Raw genomic sequence first — 6,785 nt, 5'->3', positions numbered from 1 at the left:
GAAGAAATCAGGACGAGGCTAAAACCGCTGTCCAGGAGACATTCCAGATGGAGAGAAGGGCCTGTCGGGTGGGTCTGGGAGAGCTAGAGGACGGCCAGTCCCAGGAAGACAGTTCCCATTTCAAAGACGTGGTGATCCTCGGGGCCTGCAGGCAGAAAGACCAATCCATCCCCCGGGCAAGGGGATTCAGCACCAGAATTTTCAAAAGCAACAGGAAGCCAGGCAACAACCGAGCAGCCTCTTCAACAGTTCCGAACCACGAGCGACAGCAGAGGGCGCCCCGCCGCCAGGCTGTCCTGTCTCATGCCCGGCAGGCCTGCCTGTGGCTTCGACTGGAGGACAAGCTTTGCCTGACTGTGAGCACGTTAATATGTATAAACGTACACCCTGGACTGGAGGAGGGGAGCCTGAGGGTGGGACCAGGGTACCACTTCCGTGATGCCGTGAAGTAGAAATAACGCAACTGTAAAAGCAAGACGAGGAGCGGGAGCTAGAACAAGACCTGTGGCGCTGGACTGGAACCAGGGGATCCGTCCAAACGGTGGTTTTCACCATGTGAACGGGTGGGTAAACGGGACGTGCGTGTGTGTGTGTGTGCGTGTGCTGGCGTGCACACAGCCATGTCCTGCGCCCCCTCAGCCCCACTTGTGCGGTCTGTGCCATTTATTTCACTTCTGATGTAAGTGATTAGCCCACAGTTCTCTGTTATTATACTTGCTTTATAGATTCAAGTCTGTTAAATACGTTTTTTAAGACTTTTATGTATTTATCCACATATGAACATTCTCCAACGCTCTTTATTTCTCCTGCCGACCAGACATTCCTTTCAGCCTGAAGTGCTCCCCTGAATATTTCTTATTATTAATAGTGCAGGTTTGTTGGCAACAAACTCTCTTATCTTTTGCTTGCCTGAAAATATCTTTATTTCGGCTGCATTAACGAAGGATGTTTCTGCTGGGAATGAAATTCTGGGTTGGCAGGTGGTTTTGGGTTTTTTTTTTTGCCTCAACATTTTAAGGACATTATTCCCTTGTTTCTGGTGATAGGTGAGTTGTCATCATTATTCTCTTTAAAGTAATGTATCCTTTTGTCTGGCTGCTTTTAAGATTTTTCTCTTTATCTTTGTTTTGAGGTTATTTGACTGTGATGTGGGGTTTTCTTTGTTTTTATCCTGCTGGGCATTTTGCTTAACTTCTTAGATCTGTGGGTTGATATCTTCCATCAATTTGGGGGAATTTCCTGCTACTATCTCTTCAAGTATTTCTTTGGCGCATTTTCTCCTTTTTCCCCAGGATTCTAGGCACCTGTATGTGGGCCTGAATGATCCCACAGCCTCTGATGCTCTGTTGTGTTTTTTCCCTCCGTGCTTCAGTTTGGATCACTTTGACCTGTCTGTGGATGTACTCATCTCCTCTGTTGTGTTTTGTCTGCTCTGAAGCTGCCCCGTAAATTCTTTTTCAATATTTTTAGTTTTTGAGTTTCCGTTTCTCTCTTTGTAGAGTTTGTTTCTCTGTTGCAGTCCTCCATCGCCTTGCCCCTCTGCCCACGTCCCCCTGTAACAGATTTATAACAGTGATTTCATCATCCTCGACATCGAATTCCAGCATCTGCGTCCTCTGTGGGTCTGCTTCTCTAGGCTGTTTTCCCCTCTCTCTTGATGATGGGCAACATTTTGCTGCTCCACGTGTCTCCTAACTTATGTTGCATTCCAAACAGTGTGTGTGAAAGCAGCAGCAGACGTATTTCCCCCTAGAAAATGCACACTCGTTCCTCAACCAGGCAGCCTGGATGCGGGGCTGGTCTCATGAGGGGTCGAGCTGGCTAACTAGGCTGGCTGTCCACTGTGTTAGCTTCAGTTCCAGCCCAGGTGTCTTCAAGTTTGTTTTGGCCTGTCTCGAGGACTCTGGTTTCTTTTTTTTTTTTTTTTTCTTTTAATTTATTTTTTCCCCCGAAGCCCCAGTAGATAGTTGTATGTCACAGTTGCACATCCTTCTAGTTGCTGTATGTGGGACGCGGCCTCAGCATGGCCAGAGAAGCGGTGTGTCGGTGCGCGCCCGGGATCCGAACCCGGGCCTCCAGCATCGGAGTGCACGCACTTAACCGCTAAGCCACGGGGCCGGCCCAGGACTCTGTTTCTAAGCATGAAAGACTGTAGGAGATTTCCCTCTGCTTGTCCCCAGGCACTAAGCAAAGCCCCATGGGAAAAAAATCTGCCCAGCTTTTCGAGTGCCTCCAGGTTCTGGTCCGTTCTGCCAGCCCACACGGGCATCAGTTCTCGGCTGGCTTCTCTCTGCCCACAGCAAGCCCCGTCCCCACCTGCGCCCAGCTCGCGGACGCTGCTGTGGGGGACACTGGCGAGCCTCGCTCACCTGGGAGGGCTCTCTCCTCCCTGGGGGTTAGTCCCTCTACATTTCTCAGCATCCACATGTCTGATATATTTATAATTATATATGATTTCTTCTTTTTTTAAAGATTTTATTTTTTTTAAGTTTAGGGTGTATGATGCGATGAGCCAACATGTGAATACAATGTGAAATGATTAGCACAGTCAAGGTAATTAACACACCCATCACCTCACAGTTAGCTTTGTGTGTGTGTGAGTGCACAAGATCCACTCAGCAAATTTCAAGGATACAACCTGGTACAGTATTCTTAGTTGTTGTCCCCATGCTGCACATTAGACCCCAGAACTTACTCATCTTATAACAGAAAGCCTGTGCCCCTTGACTAGCATCTCCCCATCTCCCCTCCCCCCCAGTAACCACCGTTGAACTCTCTGAGTCTGTGAGTTCAACTTCAGTTTTAGATTCCACATATACGTGAGATCACACATATTTGTCTTTCTGTAACTGGCTTATTTCACTGGGCGTGTCCTCCCCGTTCATCCATATTGTTGCAAATGGCAGGATTTCCTTCTTTTTTAAGGCTAACATTCTGTCGTGTGTGTGTATTTTCTTTATCCATTCATCCATCGATGGACACTTAGGTTGCTTCCATATCTTGGCTACTGTGAATGATGCTACAGTGAACATGAGGATGCACATACCTCTTCAAGATACTGATTTCACTTCCTTTGGATATATTCCCAGAAGTGGGATTGCCGGGTCATATGGTCGTTCTATTTGAGGTTTTTGGGTTGTTTTTTTTTTTGCTGAGGAAGACTTCACCCTGAGCTAACATCTGTGGCAATCTTCCTCTTTTTTGTATGTGGGATGCCACCACAGCGTGGCTGGTGAATGGAGTAGGTCTGCACCTGGGATCTGAACCTGGAGACCCGGGCCACTGAAGCGGAGCCTGTGGAACTTGAACCACTTGGCCATGGGGCTGGGCCCTTATTTTAAATTTTTTGAGGAACCTCCATACTGTTTTGCATAGTGGCTGTACCTATATATGATTTCTGTAGTGAGTCTGCCCTTTCTCTAGTTTTTGTGTTTAACCAGCTAAAGTTATGGTCTGCCGTGATTTCCTGGCCAGAAATCAACCCCCCCTTATCTCCTCTGGAATGTCTGTAGGATCTGTAATGATGTCCCCTTTTCATTCCTGGTATTGATCTTGTAAAAAAATAAAAAGTTTTGCTATGGTTTCATCAAAGAACTAATGGTTTGTTTTGTATTTAATTTGTTTGCTGCTTCCTTTTTGGTCTATTATTTTATTTCTCCTTTTTTGGGTTGAATTTGCTGTCAGTTTTCCAGTTTCTTGAGATGAAACCTTAGACCATTGATTTTAAACCTTTCTTCTTTTCCAATCTGTGCATAAATTCCCACCTCAGTTCTGCTTTAGCAGGATTCTCAGATTTTGGTGTATTATAATCACAATATCATTCAGTTCAAAATATTCCCTAATTTCCATATGGTTTCTTTTTTAGCCTCTGTTTATGTAAAAGTGTTCCCTTTTTTTTTTTTTTTTTTTTTTTGCTGAGGAAGATTAGCCCTGAGCTAACATCTGTGCCCACCTTCTTCTATTTTGTATATGGGATGCCTGCCAAAGCATGGCTTGATGAGCAGTGTGTAGGTCCACGCCTGGGAATCAAACCTGTGAACCTCGGGCTGCTGATGCAGAGTGCACGAACTTAACCACTACACCACTGAGCCAGACCCTAAAAGTGTTTCTTAATTAGCAAACTTTGGGGGATTTTTTATCTTCCTATGATTGATTTCCAATTTGATTCCATGGCAGTCAGAGGACACCCTCTGTATAAGATAAATTATTCTCATTTAAAAAGTCTGTTTTGGGCCGGCCCGTGGCTTAGCGGTTAAGTGCACGCGCTCCGCTGCTGGCGGCCCAGGGTCGGATCCCAGGCGCTCACCGACACACCGCTTCTCCCGCCATGCTGAGGCCACGTCCCACATACAGCAACTAGAAGGATGTGCAGCTATGACATACAACTATCTACTGGGGCTTTGGGGGAAAAAATAAATAAATAAAATTATTTAAAAAAAAAAAAAAAAAGTTTTTTTGTGAGGAAGACTAGCCCTGAGCTAACATCCGTGCCCATCCTCCTCTACTTTATATGGGACGCCGCCACAGCATGGCCTGACAAGCGATGTGTCAGTGCACGCCCGGGGTCTGAACCTGCGAACCCCGGGCCACTGAAGCAGAGTGCAAGAACTTAACCGCTGTGCCACCAAGCCGGCCCCTAAACTATTCTCATTTAGAATTGCCTGAATATTACGTATTTTGGTCATTTTTTCCCCTGCACTTGAAAAGAACGTGTGTTCTCCCTTTGTTGGGTGTGGTGTTCTACATACGTCAAATAGGTCAAAAGTCTGTTGTTCCAGATCCTTCCTGATTTCTTTTTTTTTTTTTTTGTGAGGAAGATCAGCCCTGAGCTAACATCCGTGCTAATCCTCCTCTCTTTGCTGAGGAAGACCGGCTCTGAGCTAACATTTATTGCCAATCCTCCTCCTTTTTTTTTTCCCCCCAAAGCCCCAGTAGATAGTTGTATGTCATAGCTGCACATCCTTCTAGTTGCTGTATGTGGGACGCAGCCTCAGCATGGCCGGAGAAGCGGTGCGTCGGTGCGCGCCTGGGATCCGAACCCGGGCCGCCAGCAGTGGAGCGCGCGCACTTAACCGCTAAGCCACGGGGCCGGCCCCCTTCCTGATTTCTCTTGTCTGCTGCTTCTGTCATTTGGAGAGAGGTGTGATGCTGTCAGTGTCCGACTATGATTAGTTTCACCCGTTTCTCTTTGTTGCTCCGTCCACTCCTGATTTAAGTATTTTGAACCTGTGCTGCGGTGCAGTTAGGACTGTCACATCTTCCTGTCGAGTCGACCCTTTTGTCACTGTGACATGTCCTTCCTGACGTGTAGTGATGCTTAATGCCTCAGCGTCGACTGGGTCTGACGTTGGTACAGGCACCCAGCTGTCTTCTGGTGCTTGTGTAACTTTTCCCGTCTTTCCTCTCCAGTCTTTCTGTATCTTTATAATTAAAGTGAGAGTCTCGTAATTAGCAAGCTGGTTTTGTAGCCAGTCTGACTATTGATCTTTTAATTGGGGTGTTTGAGTCCATTTACACGTCGTGTAGTCACCCATCTGGTGGAGTCTGTCTCCCATCTGGCTCATTTTCTTTTGACTCTGTCTTTTGTCTTTACTTCCATTTTTGAAGAGCACAGAATTCTGGTTTGGTAGTACTGTCTTCTGGCTGCTTTTACAGTTTTTGTCTTGAGTTTTCAGCAGTTCGACTGTATGCAACTTTTTTTTTTTAAATCCCAGTTGGGGGGTCACTGAGATTTTTAACTATGTGAATTGATGTCTTGATTCATTGTGGGACATTCTCAGCTCGCGCCCCCGTCAGGTATCGCCCGTGCCCACTCTCCCTTCTCCTCTCCTCTGCGACCCCGCTGACGGGAGCCAGCCCTCTGTGTCCCATGTCTCCTCAACTCCACTCTAGGTTTCCGTTCTCCTTCCTTTTTTTTTTTTTTGCTGAGGAAGATGGCCCTGGGCTAACAGGTGCCTATCGTCCTCTACTTTATATGTGGGACGCTGCCACAGCATGGCTTGATAAGTGGTGCGTATGTCTGCACCCAGGATCTGAACCCACGAACCCCCGGCTGCTGAAGCAGAGCACGTGAACCTAACCACTGCGCCACGGGGCCAGCCCCGCCCCTTACTTGTTACTGTGCTTCACCTGGGATGTTTTTATTGCCTTGTTCTAGTTCACTAGTCCTGTCTTCTGTGCTCCTAGCCACTGGGTTCTTCATTACAGATATTGTGTTTTTCAGTTCTAGAATGTCAAATACAGATAGATTCCAACTCTGGAAATTCTCCATTATTGCATCTGTTTCGTCCGTCATTTCCTCTACTGCCGTCAATATATGAATTCTCTGATAACGCCGGTTTCTGAAACATGCGGGGGCGTGTTTCCATTTTCTGTTTCTCAGCACACTTTGTAATTTCTGCAGGATGCTGGACGTTGTCATGACAACAGTAGTCCCATGCAGGGCAGCCCAGGTCAGGTTACCTGCCCCCGCACAGGTGCGGCCTGGGTACCGAGTGGAAGCTTCCTGGGTGCCTGCTGCATTGTGCCAGGCGCAGCCCCAGGTCCAGAGGCAGAGCCCACAGGACCCCCGCACAGCTCACTGCAGCAGGCTCCAGGGAGGTTCCAGGGGCCCCTCCTGGGCACAGCCCCAAGGTGTGGCCTCACCTGCTGGTGGCTGTGCCCAGACAGCCCACCCTCCCCGGGGGTCCCACTGCTGCACAGCAGGGGCAGGCCAGGAGCCGAGAGGTTTTGTGCAGAGGAGGACAGAGGGCACAGGGAGAGTCCCAAACCCCCCCAGAGCCCCA

The sequence above is a fragment of the Ceratotherium simum genome, chromosome 39 (genome assembly GCF_057802395.1).
Source record: "Ceratotherium simum simum isolate JZ-2026a chromosome 39, ASM5780239v1, whole genome shotgun sequence".
NCBI classification, from domain to species: Eukaryota; Metazoa; Chordata; class Mammalia; order Perissodactyla; family Rhinocerotidae; genus Ceratotherium; species Ceratotherium simum.
The sequence above is the reverse complement of the archived record's forward strand: the minus strand, read 5'-3'. Positions refer to the sequence as shown.